Here is a 27284-nt window from a genome sequence, read left to right as displayed (position 1 = left end):
GAGGGTGTGCTGCAGTATCCACTTTAATATTTGATGCACTGAGGCCCTTTGCCTCAGGGATTTGCTGTCAGCTGCTGCTGCATTTGCAGTCTGCTGCAGGATCCAGAGCTGGAGCCCTGCAGATCCAGACCCGAGCACCGGTACCAGGGCGGTGGATACGGAGCAGGGTCAGGTTTGGCAGCCTCAGGTGGAGGGAGAAGAGCAGAAGTTCTTTGCGCCTTCCTTCTTCCCTACATTCCCCATTCCTCCCCGTGAGGCTGCCTGGAATCCAGGTTAAGTAATGCAGAATAGCAGAGTCACGAAAAAGATTAATTAGTTCCTCAGGTTTCATTAGACACTGAGGGTAATCACTGTCTGAAGCTTCAGACAGGCCCTGGATGAACACGAACCATCATCAGTGCCCAGCAGACAGCTGGCAGCAGTCTGTGAGGCAAATTTAGCTCCAATCTGAATTGCAGGAACCCCAAAATACAGACCGTGATTTAAAACTTTGCCCTGGCATATGGAAATAACTGTAGCTGAAGCTGAAACTGGCAAATGGGGAAAATTAATTTTAGATTAATTCTGTGCTTAAGAACAAAAACAGCAGCTTGTGAGGAAGGGCTCTGAATGGCTCTCTCTTCACTTCTGCAAAGCAGGGAAATGTCTTAGTCTGGGTCAGCTAAACTAAGGCTGGATTCATTGAGGGAAGGATTTAAAATCTGTGTCTTCTGAGGACTCGGCCTAAGAGCCTGGAAGAGGTCACCCTCTTTAACGAAACCCTATAAAAACCCTTCTCCCTGTCAGACTAAGGTGAGAAGAAAACTCCTGCACAGTTTTTCGGAGGTGTTACTCTCTCTTCTGCTGAAGCAATGAAAACTTCCTTACGAACCCAGTGGTAGCAAACTTTAGCTCATAAGGCTAATTTCGTAGCAGCTCATATTGACTACCTTGTCTAGCTACAGATATTGACTCATAATGAAAAATCAATATTTATTCATATTTAACAATCGTTCTTTGAAAGCAGAGCTTTGCCCTGCTTGTCAGAATCAAGTAATATTCCCCTTTGGTAAAAGAGATTTCTCTGCTACTGAAATGTGGTACTTTCTGTGCTGCCCCACAATATGATTCCACTCAGTACAGACACCTGTCTCCATGATAACCTGTGGCCATCTTCTTCTGAGGAATGTATAAAATTCCCTGAGATGAAAAACAATACACCAACCCTGAGTCCTCAGTTAGAAGTTGATTAATGTCACGAGTGATCATCCACTGGGAAATTTCTCCCCCCCCCCTTTTTTTTTTTTTTTTTTAATGTGTCTGAGCCAAGCTTTCCATGACATAGGAATCCTAGTTCTTTGGCAAGCCTTGCTGCTTCAAACCTCCTCCGACTTAAAACAAGAGCAAGAATTAAAAACTCTACCCCAAAGCTTAATGAGGCTATTTTATTTCCAGGACATTTCAACAGACCTTAGGCTAAGCACTAATACAAGCTCACAAATAATACAGGCACCACAAATGCTACGTTTTTATGGCACAGAGATGGAAAATGGAATAGAACCCACATATCTTCACCTCATTGTGCCTCGGTGCAACAATAAAATTCACATGAAAGCTCGTTCCTAGAATTAATAAACACGTTGAACTGCAGTGCTGGGAGCGTTAGGTCAGGAGCAAATTAATGTCACTGAGGCAGCCAAGCTTGACTAGGTAAGGCACGTGCCACGTTTGGGCTGCTGAGAAGGCTCCTTCCTTCCACTGCTGATGAACACTTTCCCTTGGTTAGCAGAGGTGGCACGATGTGAAGGTGGCCTGACAGAACAGCTTCCTAAAACTGGGAACAGAGAGCCTTTATGGGTCCCTGCCCAAGAAGCCACCAACCTCAAAAATCCCAAACCAGTGTTGTGTCGCTTATCCCCATTTAAAAGGAAACGTGATGAGTTGTTCAGTGCACTCTCCCCTTCGCCCTGCCTTTGGAGGAGAGGTTTGACCCCTGGCACTCACTGCCTCAGCTTTTTTGGACATGAGGATTGTAACCACCAAGGAGTCGTGTCAGTCACGCACTAAAGGGGTGTGGGCAAAGCCCCAGAGGTTCATGGCATGAACCAGCGCTCACAGAGACCCAGGGATGAGGGGGGAAAGCTGTCCCCTGCCCCTCAGGGTTACCCACTCCCAGGGTCAGGGCGATCTCCAAACATGATCAGTTCAAAGGCAGTCACAGAATATGAGCCTTTCAGGGGTCCCCAAAATCACCTCCCAGCAGATGCCTTGGCAATCTCCCCAGGCTGAGAGGTAGCTCAGACCGGGGACACCAAGGAATAGCAGTGCCCATCAACTTGTTTTCTTTGAAGACACTCCAAGGCCCACAGGCAGAAGAGCCACGGAGTGTGGGGAAAGCCAGGAAAAGGAGAACCATGTTAAGCTTTTCCAGCTGTTCTGGGCAATTTTGAGTACAGAATTCAGTAGGACAACACCATTAAAATATGATTTCTCCAGCCATTTATTGTTTTAAAAGAGAGCCTTCTTTCTGAACCCTGGACAGCACCTGCTGTTCCAAACAATAGACATTTCAAGGCCATATATTTTGTTTAATGCCACTTCCAGAAGAGACAGGAACCTGCATTAGAGGCTGACAACCACAGCTTCTATATTATCCCAGACATCTGATGCATCAGCTCCAGAAATGGCTGAGCCACGAGAAGCCCAAATTAGTCTTCATCTTCTTCATCTCATCCAAAAATGAGATGGAAACATTTCCCACTTCCACTACATTTCTGTCTGAGGCTGGAAAGGCTTTTTTACCATCTCCACAGCACAAACAAAAAAACTTTGTCCCCTTCTCCCTCCAGTTCTGATTGTGTGTCAGTGTTTCTTGGCTCGGGAGTCTGTAATCAGCCTAAGTGCGTTAGGGGGGTTTGGGCTAAACAACAGAACAAATGTCATTCATCAGTGGAGACTCTTTGGCAGGAGCTGAACTAAACTCGGGCCAGACACAGAGACTGACACACGTAAGCAAAGAGACAATAAAAAGTTCCCCATGTCATTCCAAATGTGCAATATACTCATTTTATAAACTAACCAACTAATGATCAAAAAGCTTACTAAGAAGATGAAAACTCTTCATTTCTTACATAAATGGGAGCTTTGCAGAATATGACAAAAAAGGGTGCACGTGTTTATTTCTAAAAATTCCTCTTATCCTTTTCAAAGCTTTGACAAAAACTATTCCTTTCCTTTCCTCCAGCAAATCAAAGGTCTGTTTTTATTGTCTGGGGATCTGACTACACTGTCACACATTCTGTACAACCTGTAGTTAGCCACCTACTAAAACAGATGCCACAGGTTATGTTACTTCTGGAGGGAAGTGCTGTTCTCTCAGGCATTGGAATAGGTAAAAAATGAGTAACATTTCTCATCTAAAATACTGAATGTCCCCCAATATTTCCCATTCTGAGCTTTCAGTTTTTACCACATAATTGACATGTCCTCCTGTGAGAAATATTAAGTAGTTTAAGCAGTAATGGAGATATTTATACAGAGTGAGGTGATTGAATTTTGAAAGAAATTAATTTCAACAGCATTGATTAAAAATATTTCTACATTCTTCAGTGTGATTTATTAAACAAACACTTCATCCCTCAGTGACCCATATTTCACAACTATACCAGCATATCATTCAACAGAACACAACAACAGCATAGATGAATAAACTTTACTGGTAGTTTACTCAAAATTCTAATGAATCACAAACAACAATAATTGTATTTACATTTTCACACATGAAAAACTGGCAATATTGGCTTTCCCAGTGAAAGAAATATTTATTTCAATTTATCTTTTCTACTGAGTACTAAAGAACCTCACGCTTTAAGAACCTGCTTCCTTAGTTCACTGTTTACCTCCACAAGTGTAATCCTTCACATGGCTTTACAATGTGCTTCCCATAAAAATGGCACTTGTCCTTTGCTTTTTTAAGAGTTCTAGGCAGAAAACTTCAAGGGGAGTCAGAGATGTTTGCTTTAATGGCCAACTAAGCTGTCATCTGACCTAGAAATGGAACTTCTTGAATCACAAGCACAACTGAGCGGCTTAATTTCCTCTGACATCTGCAGTTACATCTGGACAGCCCCCTTTGGTCCATCTGTATTTGGCAGTCCTGCAGTGGGTTTCATTTGCTCAAATAATGCCAGATTGCTGCTGACCCCCACGAGTCCACATGCATTTGTCTTCCCTTCCTTTGAAGAGAGACAGGTCCTGGCAGTCCTGTTAAAATTCTTTAAATGGTCACATCTCTAACTCAGCTCAAAACAATCCACTCCTGGGTTGAGATGGACTTTTTTTTTTTTTTTTGATCCCCTGCATCATGTTTGCTGTGTCCCTTCTCAGAGTGACCACGAGTAGGTGAAAATGTCACCCAGACACGAAAAACTTTTTACACCTCACGGATTCAAAGCCAGTTCCGTGGCTCTTCCCCCTATCCCAACATATGGCAGCACAGAAAGGGGTTTGCTGAAATTCAGGTCGAATGTTCTTGTTCCAGCACTCCCTGGAACTTGCCTAGGATTTTTCACGTGTAATACCATATCAGCCTTCCTGAAGCAGCTATTTGTTCCCCTGTGTTACTCATGGCAGGTCTGAACACCCTGTCATCTTCCTTCAGGATGACTTTTAACAACACTAAAGCATCGAGGAGGAACGTTATAATCCAGACAAGCTAAATCACTGTCCCAGATACTCTTTTTTCCTCCCTGTGATTCTCTGCAGGCTGCACCTCTTGTGACTGCTGCTGTGACAGTCGCTCTTTCTGCAGAGGGGAACGTGACAACTCAGCTCAGGAAACGGGAACAACATATATCCAGCTGCAATTCTGCATTTTTAATAGCCTCCAAACAGTATTATTTCATGTGCCTCTGTTCAGATTCCTGTCAAGAAGCCTGTGGGCAAAATTACTTGGAACAAATGCTTGCTAAAACACCACTTTTTGAAATAGTTAGTTCAGAATATTCATCTGCAGCCCTTGCACACTCAGTTAGGGAGTAGGAAGCCCTGGGTACAAAATGGAAGGAATGCAGGCCAGGTCAAGCCTTGAATATGAGCAATGAGCAGCCTAGAGATCTAGAAATTATTTTTTGAGAAAAGATTCATCAAATAATTTCAGATGAAGCCGAGAAAAATAGAAATTTGTGGTGAGCATTCCCAGAACATGGAGAAGTTACGGGGATTTCACTATAGAATTGGTTGGCTGCAAATTATTCTCTTGCTTCTTGAACTGCGTCATACCTTGAGAGGATCTCAGCCACGTGACTGCTGAGGTGCTGATGAGCCACTTTTCTCAGCCTGGCCTCTGTTTTGGACTTCAAGAACTGATTCAGTGCCTTGTATAATCCACAGTATGTTTGTCTGCATGTGACTTTCTGCCGAGTTTCTCAGTGAGAATTAAATCACTGTTAGCTCTGAGATTCAGGTTGTGCTGTTGGCTGTGTCATGCCAAGGCCACAGCTGCAGACCTGTTTTCTTAGGGCACGAGAAGAATGGCATTCAGTGCTTCCTGAGCCTCTGTTCTGCACTGCTTGCTCCACTTGCACTTCCCTTGGAAAGGAGGAGCAGCTCCACAGCAAGTCCCCCTTGTAACCCAGCTCTGTGTTATTCAATTGTTTGTACTCAAGACATTTTTTTCTTGAATGGGCTTCTTGGTTACTGTGTCCAGAGAGTGAAAAAGTGCTTAATTATGACCAAACAAACCTTCCTCTTCCACTGAAAAGGTTTGGGAAAGACCTACATTAAAGAATTGCTTTCTTAGTGTAAGAACTGCCACTTTTTCAGTAACAACAGCCTTAAAACTCTGGAGTTTTCCTGACAAAGCTCCCTGTTGCTCTGGAAGCTGACTCGGATAGCGCTATCCCAGCACAACAGCCTGGGGACACCAAAGCCACTCTGTCACTCCCCTCCTCAGCTGGGCAGGGGAGAGAAAATATAACAAAAGGCTTGTGGGTTGAGATAAGGACAGAGAGATCACACAGCAATTACTGTCATGGGCAAAACAAACCCAACATGGGGAAAGTTATTTAATTTATTAGCAATCAGATCGGAGTAGGATAATGATAAATAAAACCAAATCTTAAAACACCTTCCTCCCACCCCTCCCTCTTGCCTGGGCTCACCTGTACTCCCAATCCTCTACCTCCTCCCCCCAGCAGTGCAGAGGGACAGGGAATGAGGGCTGTGGTCAGTTTATCACATGTGGACTGTGGCTCCTTCCTCCTTAGGGAGAGAATCCTCACACTCCTCCCCTGCTCCAGTGTGGGATCCCTCTCATGGGAGACATTAAATTCTCCAACTGGCTCCATCCTACAGGCTGCAGTTGTTCAGGAACTGCTCCAGCATGGGGTCAGTCCTTTAGGAACAGGCTGCTCCAGCGTGGGTCCCTTTCCACAGGGTCAGTCCCTCAGGATCAGGCTGCTCCAGTGCAGCTCCCCCAGGGGATCACAGCTCCTGCCAAGAGCCTGCTCCAGCACAGGCTTCCCACAGAGTCACAGCCTCCCTTGGGCATCCACCTGCTCCAGCGTGGGGTCCTCCACGGGCTGCAGGTGGATCTCTCCTCCCCCATGGACCTGCATGGGCCGAAGGGGAACGTCCTGCCTCACCAGGGTCTGCACCACAGGCTATGGGGGAACCTCTGTTCCTGCACCTGGAGCACCTCCTCCCACTCCTTCCTCACCGGCCTTGGTGTCTGCAGAGCTGTTCTTCTCACATAGTCTCACTCCTCTCTCCAGCTGCAGTTGCTGTTGCACAGAGGTTTTTTCCTCTTCTTAAACTTTTTATCCCTGAGGCCCTGCCACTGTCACTCACGGGTCCATTTTGGAGCCAGCTGGCACTGACTCCACTGAACCCAGGGAAGCTTCTGGCAGCTTCTCACAGAAGCCACCCCGATATCCCCCCAAAACTTTGCCACGCAAAACCAGTCCACAGCCACATTTCTCTGACTGCTCGGCCGAGCTCCCCTGCCCTGTGTGCCAGCTCAGGACACCAAGCTCCACAATATTCAATTGTGGCTTGTCCTGCTGGACAGCTCGTCCCAAACAAAGCAGTAAACTGGGAGACAAGATCTTCAGGATGACTTTGTTCCTTTCTCTCGCTCGCTCCAGCCCATAAAACCACTCATCTGAGCAACTGCTTACAAGCACGAGCACGGCATTCACAAATCCCACCTCGCAGTGGGATCTCATCACTTCTGATGATGCCCTTTTTATAGTCTACCGCTTTCATTCACTCTCATGTCTTCAGCTGTGAGGCAGTAATTTAACCCCCCATCTGGCGCTATTAATTTGCACTGATAACTTCATGTCTCTCCTAAAACAGCCTTCTATTTCTGACATGCTTGAAAAGAGTGCCTTTTTTAGGCTTTCTAGCAAAAAGAAAAAAAAAAAGAAAGAAGTCTGGGCTTTGCCTTGTGATATCACAAACACTGCTTGGCTTTTATTTTCAATGGAAGTGCTGCAGAGCAAGTGCACGTCTCAAACACCGCAGTGAGTGGACAGCAGTTGTTATCCTTTTGCTCAGCTATTTGTCTCTGAGACACTGCAGGGGGACAGCTGTCCCAAATAATGCCATCCTGGTGTCTGTGTGTGTGTCTGTAAGGCTGAGACTGGCAGTGAGGGGGCACCTCTGCACCCCCTCTGCCTTGTGAAATGCAAAGATGGAACAGAAGGCTGTGGCTGCTAAAGGCATGCCGACTGGACATCAGGAGCGAGACTGTTTTATAACCTAACACTTCAAGGCACCTTTACAATGTCTCTATCAAAAACCTGAGTACTGATGTAAGTCTCTTGATGGAAGTCACTGGTGAGCTGATACGCACAGAACAGCAAGAAAAGGAATTAATCAGAAAGTCCATCCTGTCCTTTCCCTTATTTTAGTCTGCTGGGGTTAGTCTTTTTTTGTGTGTTTGGGTTTGTGGGGTTTTTTTCCATTTCCCTAGTTATTTTATTCTCATTTTTATCCTCCTCTCCCCTTCTTCAGCTTTACTGGTTCAGTGGATCATTTTTTTGGTTAAGATAAAAGTAACTCTTCTAAGCTCAGGATTTGGCCTACTGTGTTTTACAATAGTGGAAAGCCTGGTTAAATTTTGAAAGGTCTCTGACTTCTCTACTACAGGAAGCTCATTGTTTTGAGAAATAAATTCTGGCTGCAGGCATGAATGGAACAGCTCTTTGTCTGGAGAACAGCTGAGTGTACAACACATTTCTTGGAAATGTCACCACAAAAACAGATTAGACCCCAAACAGAAGGTAAAGAAACTGAAATCTGTAAATAGCTCTGGAGTCTCACATTCTGTGCTTGACCATCTGATCTCCAGCATCATGGAGTGTGCCTTGGACATTGGATCAGGGTCTTATCTCTGCACCTGCCAGGCTGGGGAATCTTTGAGAAGTTTTGTGAGTGATCTTCTGTGTGCAAGTAAAGAATTGCTGGGGGCAAGGAAAGAAAGAAATATAATGGGATCCTGATTGGGAAAGTGGGGCACTTAAGAATATGAACTCTAAAGAGGAAAGCAAATGTTGCTCCAAAAAGGAATAGGAGTAACCATGGGAGAATCACAGTATGGCAGCAGGAGAGCTGCTCATCAGTCTAAGCAGCAGTTTAATATCTTTGCAGATAAATGGTTGCATCCACAATAAAGAATTTACTGGATTTCACTGTTCAATTAAAAACCATATATTGTCACATTCTTCACTGTGGGCAGTTTTTGAAATCAAAACTGGATAACTGTGCTGCTGGAGAAGCAGTTAATACGGAGAAGCCCAGTAGCCTGTGGGACATTCTGTTTTATAGGGTGTTCAGGTCACAGATGGGAAACCTCTTCTGGCCTCTCACTCAGTGAACCAGTCAAAGGAGAGGGAAGCTCTGGGGTTCTTGCAGCTGAGGGTGCTTATGGAGCAGGAGCTGGAGTGAGCTCTTCACCTCCACCTGAACTGTGTTCCTGTCTTCCTTCTCTTTCCCTTCTCTCCCTTTGTGTTCTGGGTGGCCCGTTCCCTGTAATGCCTTGTCAGGCCATACCAGCACACCAAGCCCCCTGTCCTGAATGGAGCTGAAAGGAATCTTTCTTCACATCTCCCTCCCTTGAGAAGGTGATTTCCCTCCAGAGCATCTGGAGAATATGATGAGGGCAGAGAGCTGGGGAAGTTGAGGTAGGGCTGGGAGGAGACCCCAAACTCCAAGAACCAAAAAGGCAGTGCATTTACTGAGGCCTCCAGAGGATGAGGGATGCTGCTTTGCTCTTCTGTCACATGCTACCATTGATCAGCCTGCTTAATACTGTAACCTTAAGTGCCCTGGGCACTAATCTGGAAATTGGGGTACTACAGTAGATAACACCTTTTTTGTGACGTCTGCAGCTCTCAGGTGTTCTTATTTGCCAGCCTGTTAGAAGTGCGCACCTGTTCTTGTTTACTAGGCTTACAAAACAGTTTTCGGAGCCTGAAATTTGCTTCAGGAGCAGCTGTTTTGTACTATTTCGAGCAGTTAATTAAGAAAAAGGGAACTAGGCGACACAACGATTTAAAATAATAAAACCTCTTTGCTAATACTGAAAACCTAAAGCCTGCAGATGGCCCTACTGTTGCGTTACAAAGGCGGTCTAGAGCATTTTCAATTCCACTTAGTGCACTCCTGGTGCCTCGAGGGTTTTTTCCACTGTCTCTTGACGTGCTCATCTCTAAAATGAACTAAACCGACAGGCCTCTGCCACGGCAAAGAACCACCCAGGCCTTTATTTTTTTTTTCCCCCTCCTCTCTTTTCTCTTGTTAAATAAGAAAACCTCTTAGGAAAACCAGACTTGAAGAGACTTCTCAGGTCTAGTCTCCTGTGACCACCAACAGCTACGTCATATAATCCCCTCCGTGCGTTCACCGAGCGCCATCTTAAAACCCTGTGCTGCTGCTGGCCTTCCTGCCCCTCGCTCCTGCCATTGGTATGACACAAGACATGTAATTTCAGGAATTTCATATTCCAAGAACATGTTTTCAATGGCAAAGAACCGGTAGGAAATCCTCCAAAAGGCCAGGCCACCGGTACCTGTCTCCATACGGCTGAGCAATTAAGACAAACGCTTCTACGGCTGTTTGAAGTCAGGCAGCGAATTCCAATTTAATTGGGTTCCCATCCCCTACTTTGTTTCTTGAGGGCTTTTCACACACCTGAGTGTCACTCACGTGAATACTCTCCAGAAAAGCAAACGTTTGGCTGAAATGTTCAAATGCTCACCAAATGTCCCTGGCTGTGTATTCAGCTGCTGCGTTAGCAGTTTGGAACCGGCGCTGCTGAAGGGAGAGAACTCAATCCCACTCTCCCCCACAGCCCTAACACAGCTCTGGTAAAAAGCACAGCTCTGGCCAACTCCTGGTCTTGTGTTAGGCATGATCAAAAGTGAGGATGTTGCATCTACCTTCTGGTCTGAGATCACTTTCTTCCATTATTATCATGAATGTAATATGAAAAATCTGGGTTTATATGGCACCTTCCAGTCAAGCCTGTTACTAACTTATTATTGCCTGAAGGGAATAATCATGTGTAGCACCCCCTCAAATGATAAGTAAATGATAACCACCTTTGTTGGGAGGATACTGCATTTTAGGGGTATTAATCCTTACATCAGCAACCCCGGGAAGTGGAAAACTCTATGTCCTAATAGACATAAAAATATCTTTCCAAAGGTAGGAGATACTTATCCTACATCTGAAGCTGAGGAATGCAAACTAGAAGTTGTTTTGATATAATTTTTTTCTTCTGTGGATGGAGGTAGTTGAGGCACTGGACAAAGGTTAAATTTATGTAATGTGTGAGACCTGCACGTGAATCCAGATATTCTGGGTGCAGCTCCAGTGTTTTAATCACTAACCCACAATATCTGAGGTTCAGATGTTACTGAACTTCTCCAGTTCTATAAATTGCAAGAGCCTTTTACCATTCTCTGTGAGAACAAATTATTCCTAAGAGATATCTGTGCCTAATAAACAGAGAACAGAAATTTCTCTCCTAACGATGTCGGTGGCTGACGGGGTCAGCGCCGAGCTCGGGGGGGTTTGTGTCCACGTGGGCACGGATGGTGCAGAGGCTCCAGGCAGGAGCTGAATGAACCAGCAATTCCCTGGTGCCTGCAGAAGTGCAAGCCTGGCTAAATCCCTCTGGGGTGAATGGTGAGGTGCCTAAGGATGTGAATGAGGACCAGACTGAACCAAAAAATACTACAGCAGGGAGGAGAAAGAAAACTTCCATTTGCATCTAAAGCACGGTGAAGCTAATTTTAGGATCTTTTATTTTAAAAGAGGCTTAAATATGCAGGGAAGGCTTCTGTTCCTGTTTAAAAAAAGGAATCAATGAATGGTAACACTATTTTGACAGATCAGCTCTATTGAAGTATACTTTTGTTTCATGAAGTTTTTAGAGTAGCTGGAGGAAATATATTTACCTCTGTAAGGCAGATCAAGGAACTGGCATCTGCACAGTTCCACTGGGAACTATAATTTCCAGGAGAGGTAAAAAGAACCAAAGGAAAGGTTGGCATATCCTCCAAATAACTGGTTTATACGAAAGGAAAAACAAAATTACTACTTCTGCTACAACTGTATTGCAATTCAGAATCAGAATTCCTCTCCTTTGAGTGGAGAGTAAATATAACAAATAAATACATCATGACAAACAGCAGAGCTGTGAAGTGATCAGAGCCTTTAGATCCTCCTCACTTCAGTCTTCTGGTGTGTTTGACAGCCTAGTGACTGTGAAAGCCTTTGGAGATTTGCTGCCTGGCATTTTCAGACAGGGAATGCTACTGAGAAGATGTGGGAGATGGAAGTGATCAATGTAAAATTACAAACGTGCCCTACCAAGCACTCTGCAGTGCCTTGTATGTGCACCTTGCTGATAACGGGCAGGTTTTGAGTAAAAAATAGCAAATCTTGCATTCATTTCCAAAGTCACCTCCGTGAAGCATCCTCCTGTAATATCTAGGATAAATTTGAGCTGTTAGCACTGACACAGGCTATGATAACTATCATTTTGCTCATGGATTCTACCAGTAAACTCTGGCACAATAACTTTGTTCTATCAAAAGCACAAAGAAAACTATAATTACAGTGAAAACATATAAAAGCAGTTCCCCTCTTTTAGAAACATGTACAGTGAGACGGCTTTGCTTCCTTTTATGCTTCTAATCTACCAGTTCTATGTCTCAAACATTAGAAATGTTGCCTTAAACACTTGATGGAAGAAGCATCGTTTTCCTGCGTATTTACTGGAATGCAGCAAAACCTCACACGACTTCCCAGCTTGAAAGGAAAACACATGCCTACTGCTAGGAACCTCTGACTTTTTCTAAACTGAGGGAAAAGCTCAGCTGTGTCCTGGGTTTTACACCACAGAAAAAGTTCTGCCGGTGTTACGTACCAGCAGAGTGCAGCAGAACCCAACCTGAAATAGAGGCACAGCGTGCAGGATTCCTCCTGCGCTGCCTCATCGCTGCTCAGCGTCACCACTGGGGAGGCAGAGTGACTGTGTGCACCTCAGCTCTGAGGAACTCTGACAGTGGAACCAGGCTGGGGAAAAATAGGGGTTTGGGGGGGGGGGGAAGATGGCATTTCAAGTGACTTCTGTTTTTAGAAGAGCTGCTCCTTCAGCAAATACACCCATTTCGGGTTTAAAATACGAATGGGGAGTCCCAGCTCGGGAGCTTATCTGCCTGCGGTGTAGCACAGCACTCAGTTATGCTAATCACACTAATTAACAATGGGGCCCAATATTAACTTAAATCCCATTTCAAAAAAAAAGGGGGAACTAAAGCATTGTTAGCTCTAAAAAAAAAAAAAAAAAATTAAAAATCTATTCAGTAGCCAAACAGAGCAGAGATTGGTCAGCAATAACTTTCAGCTTTCGAAGGGCAGGAACAGCCATGATTAATGACTTGGTATTTCCTTCTTCTCCTCCCCGCGCTTGCAGTAGAATTCAGCCTTTTCCAGTGAGGGAGATAAGATACCATATCTCTCATTATTAAAAGAAAAAGAAAGAAAGAAAATAAAAAGGTTATAATGCAATGATTGCATTCTCTTTAGAACTACTGAGTGCCAGCACATTTCAGCAGTTGCTTCCCTTCGAAAAACCTGAACTCCTCAATGTTCAGTTGCAAGTCCCACAGAACGATGTGCAGGGAAGTATTTTCCTTGATTTCAACTGACTTTGGATTAGACTCTTTGGAATAATCAAAATCAGAAGTCGACAATCATCAGGGTCCTAATGCCTGAGTTTGTGTGCCTTTCATCCTGGTGGTCTTTAGCAGGAATCAAAAGAGGATTGCAGCTCAGCACGAAGATGAGGAAAATGAAGCAAGTGAGCAAAATGAAAGACATAAAGGCAAAGCAAAATTTCCCTCTAAAAATAACAGGGCAAGTAGTTCAAACACTCCCCCTAGGCCATTCAATTCCACTTCTGAGTCTCACAGTGTCAGCCGTGGGGCCATCACAAAGCAGGAGGGGATATTTTGAGCCTATGAAGTTGACTTGTCTTTGTGCTTGGTGGAAAGGAAAGTCCTAGAAAATTTAGTGGGATGTGGGACAGCGTATTGAAAAGTGTGATCTGATGAGAGGCAGATTTTGCTGGTGGAAGTGTGTGTATCTAAGCATTTGTGGAGGGAGTAACAAGGGGGTGACAGACAAGAACCAGGAATATCACTTGTGTGTTTTGGAGAACTGCTGGTTGCAATAATGATGCAGCAAGCTAAATCTGCAAGGTCAGTAGGCAAGAAAGCCAGAGTGAGAGATATCACTGAAGGCTCAAAAATAATGAGCTAAAAAGAAATAAACTACTCTTTGACAACTTATGGCCTCAACAAACTATATCCAGCCCTCCCAGGAGTAGATGCATGAACCCTGGTGCCCGCTCCAAAGTCCAGCTTCCTAGAGGTAATCCTGATCCGCCCGAGATCTGCATCCTGCTGCAGCTCTCAAGCAAAGCATTATTCTTGTCTCTGCTGGATGCTCTAAAACGGTTGAACAAGTCTCTTGTTACAGCTTGCCTGGCACTGGCCCAGCCCAGAGGTGACTGCATTGGTAGCAGGGCATGAAACTCCACAGACAGAAAAATGCGTTCTGCCCAGGGAAAGCTGCAAAGTCAGTCTGCATTTACAGCTCAGAACCCCAGAAATCTCTGAAATGAGTGCGTGTGTGTGTGTATAAATACGTGCAGATAAAAGTACCATCCTTATGTTATAAAGAGTTATGACAGAGGTTTGAGAAAAATTACAAGAAAAAGAGTAGTTGTGTGACAACGAGCCAAAGCAAAGGAAAAACAGTTTCTTCCCTTCATTCCTGAGAGGAGAAATCATTAAAAAGAGTGAGCCCTACACCGTGCCATATACTTTCCATTTTTTCCCGAGGGTTGCTACAAATGCAGCAGCTGTAGCCTTGTGACACACAGACATAAAAATCGCTGAAGTTGTTCACGCTGACAGGAAAGTATTTTGTTTTGTTACCTCTCTCAGTTAAAGCAGTGCAAGCATTAGGTACAGACCATGCTTTTATTTGCCTTAGCACTTCAATCTTGCTATTTGTTGCCATACCTAAAGCATAGGGAGACAAATGAAAAGCTTTCCCTTGACCTGAAAAGCAGTTCCCACCTCCAGTGCAATAAATCTGCAAATTGGAGCTGCATCTACATTAGGTGTGTTTTGAGGGTTCAGTACTGGCTGGATTCTGCTGTTCTTTCTTTCACTGCCCCCATGAGTTCAGTGGACACAGAGCCTGGTCCCGAGGGCTCTTGGAAATGCCATTCTAATTTTCTAGTTAGCTCTAGAAAGAAAGTTAAGCTGCATTTATTTGGGGGTTGCTATTCAGCTGCATTTTGTTTCATAACGTGCTGAGTTTCTGCAACTCCTCCTGACTTCGGAGGCAGCCTCAAGCTTTTGCTTTTGCAAATCAGGCCTGCCTGCACCTTTGGTTTGGTCACCTCTGTTATCTTTTTGGCACTCATCCGAAGGATCAAACTCTTCAGTGGTCACCTCCTGGCTGACCCCTTCTGCGCTACGCAGCAGCAATGGAAAACCACTGCTGCTTTTCCCTGGACTGGAGTCCCTGCCCATGATGCGGGGACATGCAGGGAGATGGGGGCCTAGGAGAGATTCACTTCCTATAGCTACAATCCCTCGGAGCACTCAATTCCCGTATGGCTCCATCCCTTCCCTTGCCACCCACAGGGGCGGCTGCCCCACACCATCCTCATGCTGCTATGGTCGGTGTGGGAGCAGCTCCATGCCCAGAGCTGGGACGAGGTAGGGGATGTGGGACGGGCATGTCCTTGCGGATGCTGCGGCCGGGGCTGGCAGCAGACGGGTACGGGCTGTGGGGCTGCTCCGCCACCCCCGGGCTGCACCGCAGACCAGCCCCCCCTCAGCCCCCGCTTTTCAGCTGGGAACGAAACCAGCAGCAATTATTCAAGCCAAGCACGTAAATCTGGCAGATCCCGCGGCCCCGCTTTGACGCAGCTACGCAGCGCAGTGTCTGGACACGCAGCCCAATCCCCCTTTTCTCCCCTTGTTTATTCGCCCCGCAGAAAAAGCAGCGAAGTTACCAACTTCGCCGCACCGAGGGGTCCGGGGAGGTTGCGGTGCCGGGGAGCGGAAGGACGGGCGGAGGGAACATCGCCGGGGGAGCGTGGCCAGGAGCCGTGACGGGGCAGCCCGCGTTACATAAGGCGGCGGCTCCGCACCGCTCCGCAGCGCGGAGAGCGGGGAGGGGGGGCCGGGAGGGAGCTCAGCCCCCCCTCGCCCCACCGCACAGGGGCAGCGGAGCCCGCGGCACCGGGTGCCCGAGGCGCCCGAGGGGCAGCGGCGCCAAGGGGAGGGCGCGGAGGGGCCGGAGCGCGGAGCCGCCGCGGGCGCGGGGAAGCCCCGGGGGGCGGTCGGTCGTCCCCGCGGGCACTGCCCGGCCCCGGGAGGACCCCGCGGGCTACGCGTTACATAACGCCCCGGTTCCCTTACACAAACACCTCGCCGGCCAGAGGGGTCGAAGTGCCAAGCGCCCATTAATTTCAGGAACTAAAGCTATTTGCCTTTTATTATTATTATTATTATTATTATTATTATTCTTTTAAAATTTTATTTCCCCCCCTCTTCGCCCAGTTCGCTGCACAACCACAACTGCTCCTGCCCGCGGTCCTGTCCTGGAATGAGCGAGTCGGGAATCGCTTCCCAATCCCGTGCGGCGCGGCGGGGTCTGTCCGGGGGGGCAGCCCCGGGGCGGGGGGCGCGGAGCCGCAGGGCGCTGCAGCACGGCCGCCCCCGCGGCCGCCGGGGGGGCTCCGCCGCGGCTCCCGCGCCGCTCTCCGCGGTGCTGAACACACAGATAGATAGATATATAAATATTTATATATATTTATATAGAGAGATATATACATACACACACACAGGCAGTAATACACACAGGCAGTAACACACACATATATATATATATACAGACTCACAAACACACACACACAAACACACACACACGGATATCCCCCCCCGGTCCCGGCGCGGCCCCGGCGCTGTCCGCGGTGCTGAAGCGCCGCCGCAGCCCCGGCGCGGTGCGGGCGCTGCAGTGCCCCGGGCGGCACAGCCCGGTCCGGCCCTGCAGCGCAGAGCGTCCGCACACCCTTCCTCCCGCTCCGAGCTGGGAATGGCGCTGGTTCCCCTTCTCCTCCGACCTTCCCTTCCCCGCCGGCCTCCCGCCGCCCGCACGGCCGAGAGGCACAGCCCGGCTGCCGGCAGCCCGCGATGAGGCTGGCGGCGAGATTACCCCCCTCTCCCTGCCTTCCTCCATGCCCGCAGCAGCCCGGAGGATGGAAACAAAAACAGCCGAACGGGTCCCTCTTTAAACATATCCCTTTTTTTCCGTTTCATTTTCGTTGGTACCCCCCCGTTCATCCCCTGGATGCCCGCCGTGGTGTGCCCCCTTTACCTGTTCCGATGGGAGGGCGGCGCGGCGGGGTCGGCGGGTCGGTGCGGCCGCTGGCCGGGAGGCAAGGACAGGCGCTGCTGACCTCCGCGGGGCTCCTTCTTCAATGGAGCGGGAGCCGTGCCCTCATCAAAGATGGCCGTCCGCTCCTACGTCAGCAGCTTTTAATAGCCGTCCCCGGCGGGGGGAGCGGGAGGGGGCAGAGCGGGCCGGGCGCGCTTGAGTCATCGCCGCCGCACCGCACCGCTCCGCGCTCCGCCGGCCCCGCCGCCTCCCGCCGCCGCCTCCCCGCCGCCGGGGTCGGGGCAGGGGGCTGAGCCCCGCTGCTGGGCCGGGGAGGGGGGAGAGGGGTCCTCCCGCAGCAGCGATTCCCTCCGCCAAGGGGTGGTCCGAAGAGGGTATCCCTCTGAAGTCCCCGGTACTCCATATATGGCCAATCTACGTGGGCTTCTATTTTTATGTGTGAATTCTTCCTCCTTCTCCCCTCTTTTTATGTCTCAGAATGTCCTGCCGGGGGTCTGGGTGTGTTAATCTGGTTATTCCCCCCCTCTCCCCCCTCCTCCCGCCTAAGTAGGAGCAGCCAAACGCAAGGAAATCCATGGATGAGGGCATGTGTTGTAACTGATCATTTGAGGGACAGGTTAAAAAAAGAGAGAAATTAAAAATAAACAAAAGCCTGGGCACCTACACTCAGAGAGCAGAGGGAACACATCCCACTGCTGCCGAGGAGGGAAACGGTAGCTCTGTTCCAGGAAAGAGCCTGGCTGATTTATCATGGATTAATTAAAATATTCATTCAGAGCGTACCTAATTTGGAGCAAATGGAGCTGTCTCCAGTGTGATTTCTAATGGGGAGGAAATCCTTTCATTTCATACAAAACCGTGTATGTTTGTAAAATTTATCTCTTAATGGAGAATTTAATGAAGGATTGGGATTGCAGCCGAAGTGCGATGCTCCCTTTCGTAACCTCAGCCATCCTTTCCCTGGTCATGCCACAAGCCTTGGTGCCTTCATTTATGGAACCATCCAGACCTACAGATGCCTCCCTCTCCCCTGTCTGAGCCTCTCCTGTGAGCAATAACCGAGCACTGGCTGCGTTTAACTCCGACACCCTGGTACAGGCTTTTCTAAACAGTCTGTGGATGACACAGAGTCAAAACATCGGTCCCGCATTAGCGATAATTCCATCCTCATCATATCCCTCCCCCTTTTGCCAAGGCAAGGAAAACCGGAAGAGAGGGAAGACGATGCAGCTGTATTTTGGAGCGCGTTCCTCTCGTGTTATGGTTGTATCGGCGTGGGGGAGGGACGGGGAGGGGAGGGAAGGGAAAGCGCGGGGGAGAAGGAGAGAGAACTGCGGGTGATTCCTCCTCCCCTGCTCTGTAGTTCCCCACAGAAAAACGTGACTGTAGATCGTGCTTTGTGAGTCTCACCCTCTCCTACGAAAATATGTCCTTCAGTCTCATTTGAAGGGAAGCAGTCAAAAGTTTGCTAAATATACGGCAAAGGAATTCTCAGGCAAGAGGGGCTTCCTGCTGCATTAGAGTATCTAATGAGCTGTGCACACGGAAACCGCAGGGAAGGAGGGAACCTGTCAGGTTTAAGGGCTGTAAACACAGACTTGCAGCATCAGATTAACGCTGTGCAGACACCCCCCTCCTCCAGGTGAGGGATCCGGAACAGCAGCCTGACTAGGAAGCAGATTTAGCGTCACAAACGACAATTTGGGAAAACAAACCTTTCCCGGCCGGCTCACGCACGGGTTAACCGTGCCCAGCGCTCGGGTTAGGTGTGCACTGCAGATGGCAGGAGGAATCCCAGAGCGAGCCCCGATCTGAGAGCCAGGCTGTCTGTGCGAGTTCCAAGCACACGCGGAAAGTTAAAAAGGAATTTTCAGTCAGACAGCTTGTCTGATAGGTGCTTTTGAAATAAAGTATGATTTTTGAAGGGAGCAATACTAGTACTTATTAATAATTCATCCTAACGGTAGATAAGGGAAGGAAAATTATAAACTGCTGTTTTGACTAAGCCACCAGCACTGCACAATGCTGGCTGGGTTTGGATTCAGCCCAATAACGCCTTTGAGAAGAATTTCAGTCCATTGGATACCAGCAGGGATGAATTTGGCTCCTTTTATCGAAAGCCAGGGAGGAAAATGCAGTGAAGGCAAAATAAAATGCAGCATAACTTGGGGAAAGAGGGATAAGGGATGGAAAAAAGGAAGGGAAAGCAGGGAGGGAGTGGGAGCAGGATAAAAGGTAGATTTCCAGTGAGCAAACTGTGCTCAATTTAAGATTCATTTTCAAGCTCTGCCGCAGCAGAAATCACGTACTTTAATAAAACAACATAGGGCAAAATCATTAAATAGATCATAAACGTCACCCAGTAAGCTTAGTAGGAACAACTACCTTTCCTACAGTTATTCTGAAAATGAGTGAGGGAAGGGATATATCCTGTGTCATTCAGGAGCACGAGTGCCTCTATCCTGGAAGATGCAGAGGGGGGCAGCCTTTTGCACCAAAGCACTAGGATTTCTGTCGCAATAAGTGCTACTAAGCAATTTTAGCTGATTCTTGATCGTCTTTTGAGGATGGTTTAAAAAAAGACAAAAAGGAAAAAGTACATGGGGTTTTTGTTTTTTTTTTTACTCTCTCCCACAGTACTTGCACACTCATTTCACATTGTGCACAGGAGAGCTGTGAGAAGCAAAGCCTGTAAATGAGGGAGGAGGAGATAGAAAACCGGAATTTGGTCTAAGAATGATTCAGCTCATTCCTAATTATTCAGGCAGATATTCAGCAGGCTGAACAACTGGTACCTGTGGGCACAGCCCATGAATAATGAGACAGGGAACACACTTAGCTGTATGAGAGGGACATGATGTGGGTTCCCACGTTACCAGCCAGGAGCCAGCAAAAGGCAGAGCAGGCAGAGCCTGCAACAAGTTCAGAGGAGGAAGGAGCAGCCCTTCTTTTGGCCACGATTTGAGGTCTGTGGGCAGTGGGAGTTTCCTGGCTGTCACAGCATCACCCTCAGCCTCCAACACACCCTCCTGGGTGCTGCAAAACAAGGCTGGGAGGCAGCTAAGTGAACAAAACACCACAGTGCTGACAGTGCCAGTAGGTCCTGGATGTTAATTCCTGGGCGCTCCCGGAGTCGGTTGTAACACCAAGTCTGCCTTGATTTCCCCCAGCTTCCTCAGACATTTCCATTCTTTATTTTTTTCTCAGCAGAGAGGGAAATATCTTGTTTAGCTCAGCACTGCCCATCTGTGCCTCAAGTATGTGGCTGGGGAATGGACTGAACTAGGCATAAAGCAAAAAAGAGAGGAAAAATGTACCTGCTTAGGCCCTGAACATTTCACAGCCTCTCCACTTTTCTTGTTTTCCAGTCTTGGGTGCCAAGGCATGCCCTAGTCTGTTATGGGCCGTGTGATAAGAACATTTTGAGGATCGAGCTCTTTATGCAGAACTCCCAATTATTTTCTGTCGTTCATTGCTGTTTATGTAACTACTGATTCTGACCATCAGTACTTGCATCTATGTGCCCCAGGCTGCTTCTGATTCAATTTGAGGGAATGGCTGGGCCTGATTTTGCCCTGCAGTTTCAGGATCTCTAGATATGCAGTTAAGCTGTGGGCTTTTTTAGGGACCTGTCTATGATCAGGTGCTCCACTTCCAGCCAAGCCAAGATTCCTCTGAGGCTTATGTTCAAAAATAGAGACATTTAAAATATGATTTTAACATCAGCCTTCAGAGCTGAGTCCCCCCTGATTTCCTGATTACTCGCTTAGATGTGCAGAGCCAGATCCCCGTGTTTTGGTACCTGATTCCCAACTAGTCGCTTAAAGAGCAACCAGGACTTAAATATTTGATGAGTCTGAGTCTCCAGAGCTGACCCCACCTTCTTCTGCCCTGGCTGGGTCCTTCCCACAGCTACACACTCCAGTGTGACTGTGTCATTTCCAGCAAGGCCAGGCTCTAACATCTCTTGCCTGATGTGTAAAGGAGAAGTTGTCACAATATAATCATGGAATAATTATTATAATTATAAATATAATAGCAATTATATTCTGGCCTGGAGGTAGGGCTGGTCTGAGGTCTCCAAAAACCTCGCCAAGTGGAGACTTAGGCCAAGCTCAACTGTCATGAGAAGAAGGCTCTGCCCAAGTCTGAGTAGGCACAGAGAGAGTCACAAAGATGTTGGACACAGAAGGAGGGAGGAGTAGGATCACTTGGTCTATATTTTACAGAAGAAAGGGGGTATAAACACAGGTATCTCTGTGTGCCCGTGAGAGAGACAGCAGGTAAGGGTTAAACTCCATTTTTCATTTAACACTATCCTGCTTTATTAAAATAAACAAGGTCATGCTTTCGGGGGATATTGCTTTTTTTACAGGAAAACACAGGCAATTTAAAACTGTGCCTAGACTTTTGGAACTGAGAACTGCAATTCCCTTCATTTGCAGGCTTTGTAATCAGTGGTGCTGTGATGAGTTCAACAAGCTGGCTTGTGATTTTTAATAAACCACCTGGAGATGAGGGTGCGGCTACTCCTTCCTTTATGGTTAGAATTGTCAACCACACAGTACATGTATTTGTTACAGTATTTATTTAATCAGTTTTGAATAGTGTGAAGTGGTGCACGAGTACCGACTTCATTCCACTTGTGCCTGATTATACTGAGTGAGGCAAATGGGTCTGAAGGAGGGAAATAGAAACACCACTAATCTTTTAAGCAAAAGACAGAAATGTAAAGCAAACCAAAACATGAAGGCTAGAGCTGCCACGTTGGATCATGACATCAGGACAATCGAGTGATTGCCTCTGACTCGAGCACATGTGATGCCACTTCTCGGGTCTTTACAAGGAGAATGATTGTCCATTTCCCTGGCAGCTTGATGTGCCTCCCAGCCTCACCTGTGAGGCAGCCTCGGCTACTGCAAACTGCCTGAGTTCTTTGGATCTTAAGTTTTAACACCTGGCCCTGATTTGCTCCATCCCCACCAGGATGTTGCTCCGCCCCTCCCTTACCCAGGTAAAAGGGATGATGGGAGGGGCCCTTTCTTTTGGTGGGGAACTTCAGCTGCGTGGACTTTGTCCTGGAGGAAGGGGTTTGCACCCCGAAGAAATGCTGTAAGCCCTGAGTTTGTTCCTCTCCCTTACTGTTTCATCTCCTTAGAGTGGGTGGGAAGGTGTTGGCTGTCAGTAGGTCTAGTTCCTGCTCTTCCTTTAAACTGGGTCATCACAATTTACCCTCCAACCTTCTGTGAGGATTTGCTTTTCCCCTTCCCCCCTTCTCTCTCCCCTTTGATATTATCCTTTTGCAACTCTTCCTCTCCTCCCCTCCTTCCCCTTCCCCCTGTTTCCTCCTTACACTAAACAGGAGGAAAGTGGGTCACTTTATAATTGCTCTTCTCTATTTCAGAGAGACCCAGAGGCATAAAATGGAACAAACAGGTAAGTGTCACCAATTCAGGGGAGCTTTAGAGATGTTTTCCTTTTGACTGTCTCCTGGGTTTGCTTCACCTCCTCCTTTCCATTTGCTTCTAAACCCCTGATGTAACAACTGGTGCTGCTGTCTGGTTGTGTAGCTCAAATCCAAGTTGAGATTAAGTGACTTGGGAAGCTGAAAGTAAGGATGTTGACCTTTTTCCTCTCCCTTTTTTTTTTAATTGCTTTGATTCAATGAAATAACAAAGTTTTCTGAAGAGGATGGCTTGTACTTAAATATGCAAAGGAAGGAGTGATTCAGTGTTGATGCAATAGTTCGCAATAACCTCAGGCATCCATAAAAATGATTCAGAAAAAGAGGGAAAGGCTTCCTCACTTATTAGCAGTCTTTATCTGTGAGCTGTTTGCCACACAACAGGACTTTAGATCACCCTCAGTCAAACAAACAAGAGGCATATGCAGCCCAGTCAAGCATACAAATTTAATTTTTTTTTTTTTTTGTAATGTAGGCACAGTCCCAGGGATTCTTTTGCCCTCACGGCCTTGTTTTTTCGGGATTACCTTACCCATTATCTGCTGTTTTCAGTGAGGAACTCAATGTTAAGCTGAGCTTCTCTTTGAGGAGTGAGTTGGATTCTGGTTCCAGGTGTGGCGTTAGGGGAATTGCAGGGTTAGGAGGCTCAGAAGCTGAGGGTGAGGGTTTGGACAGGTGAGTATACTATTTTGTCTTTTTTTTTTTTTTTTTTTTTTCATTTATTTTGAGTTCCAGTGTTTACAGATCCTGGGACTGTAGTGCTCACCATCAGCCATTGCTCCATATTAATTATCTTTGTTATATAGGCCAGACAGCTGATTACTGTTCCTTTCAGAGCCCGTGAGTGTTGCTGCCCATCTGAACAAGGTTATTGTACATATTCAGTTTTAGCTTTTGGGTAACACCTTTTGCTCCAGCTTTCACTCTGTTGTGCAAGGAAAGGTTCTCCCTCCCTGGCAAATTCTCCTAACTACGTGCTGTGCAGAGCGGTGGAAGAGACCAAGCTCCAGAAAAAGAGCAGGCACCTGGCTTTTGATCCTAGCCTGGGTATTGAACAGCTCTATCATTCTGGAGAAAAGTCCCTTCTGCCTTGAAAATGAGTGCTTTGGGCTGAGACAGAGAAGCATAAACCTCCCTGAGAGAATCGCCTGGGGCGGTCCTTGCTGGTGCTTCAGAGAATTCTCTTCCCCTATTGAAACTGGGGCTTGAATGTGTCTCAGCCTCTTTTCGTGTTGCCTTTTCCTCCCCTATTCAGGCTGTAAATGTTTTCATCCTCACCTATTGTTTACTGTATCTCTGCCCGGGGGGACTTGGTGCTGCCTCTAATTTACCTCTCTGAGGAGAGGCTGGAAAGCCAACAGTGCGACTGCCCGGAGAGGAGGTTTGTTAAGCAAAGGGAAGCTTTACTGATCCTTTTGGAGCCTCGTTCCTGTCGCTGAAGGCTCTTGGCAAAGCCTGATATGTGTGTTTAATCTCTGCCCAGAAAGGGGCTACAATCAGACAGGAAACCCACTCAAGGGGGAATGGCAAGTGCTCCTCTGGGCCACGATGTCAACTTTCCATCACATGGATGTGCATCTGGAATAATTCAAGTGACTCAAAAGGAGGCCAGGTTTATTCTGTACAACAGAAAGACTGAGTTTCAGGATAGACCAGGGAAATATGTAGCTTAAGCTGTTAACCCTTGTGTTCTACAGCTTCCATATGCATTGCAGTAGGTTTAAAATTATTCCTGGCAGTATTCCTCAGCCTTGTGTGAGGGGAAAAAAAAAAAAAAAAAAAAGGAGCCTTATGCATCCTTGGTCTAACAGAAAGACTATCTCTATGGATTTATGGGTCAATGTCTTAATATATCTCTTAAATGGGAATGAAAACTGCCCTGGAAACTTCCTGAGAGTTATTTCAATTTCACCTCCTAGTGCTCTGCAAATAATTGATTTTTTTTTTTTTAAATGGAGAAACTTGCTGAAAATTGCAAGTGAGGGAAGCTAATCTGTCAAGAGCTCCCCAACTTCTGAATGTGGAATATTTTTTTCCTTTCTTCCCCTGAAAAACTAATAAATGTTCCAAAATATTTTGAGGAACCAGAGATGATCTGAGGAAAACTCTGTTTCTCTCAACCTAATTCTTGCCCCTGGTGTGAAGGTGTTTTAAGGGCTGTTCTTTGACCTGCCTGTTCCTGAAATATGCACAGTTACAGACTCCTCTTGAGTAATTAGCGAGCCTGGTTCCCACACGAGCTGTGGGGATGACATGGAGCTGAATGTGAGGTGTCACCTACTGTCAAACCTCCGTTTTTCATGCAAGCACCAAGCACTGGAGTGTGATAACACTTGGCAACCGGCACTGCTGGTAAGCCCAGTCCTGGCATGGCAGGGGGTGTTACAGGTCAGGCTTGGATTTGTTGATGTGCTGAGGAGAAGCTTTTATGTCACCTGATCCAGGTGTGCCCTTGCAGTGTAAGAAAATGAGAAAGGACTGGAGAAAGTGGAGGCCTGATCCAAAATTTCCTGTGGACTTCCATGCAGGTCTGCAGACAGCTTTGGACTAAATGATGATGCTGATTTCTGTTGGATCGCTTGTAAATACTTCCTTAGAGATGGTTTCTTGTGTGGGAAAATCCTCGTTACTTTGACTGTCTGAGCAACCACCCACAAGTCAGACTGCAGCTCTCACACTTGCCAAAAAAAAAAAAGACCTTTTATTAAGAGGAGTCTCTTGGAGCCTGCAGAGACCACAAAAGAACACCCCCAGGTGAGGATGAAGGCTGCCCTGGGACCTCTGTTAAGCCCATTATCAGGCTCAGCTGCCCTCCCAGATCCCATCAGTGCCTACAGCAGTGCTTCCTTTCTTGTTCTTTTCCTTAGAGCAGCTCTGTGGCATTATTTATCTCTGATTTATGTCAGAAATGCTTTTAAAATATTTCCAGAGGTTTGGGCTTCCTCAGGATCTCCCAACACCTTTCCAAGGCAAAGGGAGGGTGTTTAAAGGTGACTAGAGAAATAATAAGATAAATAAACAATTAAAATGGATTATTACTTTAGTATTGCTACTACAACTGAAACCATGGCTCCTAAGTAATGTTCCCTGTGACCAGGATGATCCAGATAACAGGGAGATAAAAATACGCCTTTGCCTCTGGCATTTTTCTTGCTGTTCCGGGCCCAAGGGATGTTGGGGACTGCTCTGCTGGGAGCTTGGCTGTTAGTTTGACTCTGGAGCCGAGCAGAGGAGATGGGGGCTCCTCATGTGCCCCTGTTCAGGCTCTGTGAGTCTTGGTGGGAGTGAAGGCACAAAGTCAAGAGAGCTGATGTCCCTTTTGTGGTTGTCTGCTTAGCAAAGGGATGGTGGCCCCTTTGTTGCAAATCACCTTTGGAAGTGATTTGGGATGGTGAGAGGGGGTGGTGTGGCACTTGGAGCACCTCCAAGGCACAGAGAGCTGCAGAGAAGCTGCTTTCCCACACCTGACCTGACCTGACCATATTCTAGATTTACGGTTTGCTATTTGACTTTTCCTGCCTCTGGAGGGTGGAGGTTAAGCCTTTGCAATATGTCTGTGGACCGGTTATTTTTTCCCCTCCTAAAGAAAGGCTAAAAGTGAAGGGTTTAACGTCTAGGCTGACTCTTGGCTGCTGGCTGAGGGTGAGGTTTGGTGTGCAGGGGAGCATTTGAGAAAAGACAGGAGGAGGTGAAGAACTGAGGATGGAGTAGAGCCCTGAACACACAGTTGAAGATGGGCAGGGAGTTGTGTGTGTTACCTGCTCAGGGATTTAACCCTGGGGTGGTAAGGCTGCCTCACCTGACAAACTTCAGTGTTGGCTTTTGCCTTGTCCTTACCCCAAACTTTGTGAGCACTTACTTGTCAGGGGATCTGAGTTTGACACCCAAGCTGTTTGTGTGAGTCACTTATTCCTGTGGGGTTTCAATCCCACAGCACACACACAAACAAGACAAAAATGTTTAATATTACACTTTATATCTGACTCTTGTTTGTAGTAAATAGTTCAAGGAGAATAAGAGAAGCTTCTCCCTGTCCCTGAAGTAGGTGAGCAGTGTCCAAAGTCACGTTCAAGAAGAGTCTGGACATGCAAGTAGCCTTGTAGCAGCTTTTGCTCCTGTTCTGCAGCTGCACCCTGAGCTACCTGCACTGAATGTATTCCTCAAGAGTCAGGATGCTCCTCCTGCCTCCCCAGCCATTCCTCAGGCTGGTGCAGAGCCTCTGGCTGGCAGGACTGTGGCTGCTTATGCTGCACCAGAGATCAGAGCTGCTCATGTTCCCAGTGGGCAGAACCCTTGGAAGGCAGTGAGCAGCACAGATCTGCAGGGAAGGCCCAGATAGAGTAATCTAGCTCTTTACTCTTAAGGCTCCTCACCCAGAGGGTGGTTGAGCACTGGCACAAGCTCCCCAGGGCTGTGGTCACAACTCAAGGAGAGTTTGGACAGCACTCTCAGGGACATGGTGGGATTACTGGGGCTCTCCTGTGCGAGGCCAAGAGCTGGACTTTGATGATCCTTGTGGGTCCCTCTCAGCTCAGAATATTCTGTGACTTTATTTGGTTTCTGAGTGTCCCCTCGCTCCTGTGAGTCACCTGGCACGTGGCCCGCTGCCTTGCTGGTTGCGTTGCTCTGTCTCGGCACCGGAGCCTCTCTCTGCAGAACGTCTCCTTCAGCTGATCCGACATCTCCTGCACAAAAAGCCCAGCAGGTTGGTAGAATCGATCATGCTAAGGCAGAAATAGCTTTGTGCTGGAGCCAAGGTCCTTTCAAGGCAGGAGTCATTCGTTTGGGGGATTTTCAGCAGCGCCGGCTTTGTAAGTAATCTCAGCTATTTGAATTCATT

General features: G+C 47.2%; 1 protein-coding gene and 1 long non-coding RNA gene across 3 annotated transcripts in view; one reads left to right on the top strand and one right to left on the bottom strand.

Annotated features, from left to right (window-relative positions):
• SNAP25 (synaptosome associated protein 25) overlaps positions 1–17105 on the bottom strand; it is a 58575-nt gene extending 41470 nt beyond the window's left edge. Inside the window, exon 1 of one of the 2 annotated variants that reach the window (XM_027883539.1) lies at positions 16960–17105. The gene's annotated coding sequence lies outside the window, so the exon portion shown is untranslated. The remainder of the gene's footprint in view (positions 1–16959) is intronic. The other variant, XM_027883538.1, reaches the window with a different exon arrangement.
• The window catches only part of LOC114057364, a 29970-nt gene extending 7554 nt beyond the window's left edge, over positions 1–22416 (top strand). The window contains exons 2-3 of the long non-coding RNA XR_003571198.1: positions 21426–21500; positions 22385–22416. This is a non-coding gene — a long non-coding RNA (uncharacterized LOC114057364). The remainder of the gene's footprint in view (positions 1–21425; positions 21501–22384) is intronic.
• Positions 22417–27284: the final 4868 nt, after the last annotated feature.

Source organism: Empidonax traillii, unplaced genomic scaffold (assembly GCF_003031625.1).
Source record: "Empidonax traillii isolate 1590-97213 ecotype Southwest subspecies unplaced genomic scaffold, ASM303162v1 scaffold128:size1411021, whole genome shotgun sequence".
In the NCBI taxonomy this organism is placed as follows: domain Eukaryota; kingdom Metazoa; phylum Chordata; class Aves; order Passeriformes; family Tyrannidae; genus Empidonax; species Empidonax traillii.
This window is presented reverse-complemented; position numbering and strand designations above follow the sequence as displayed.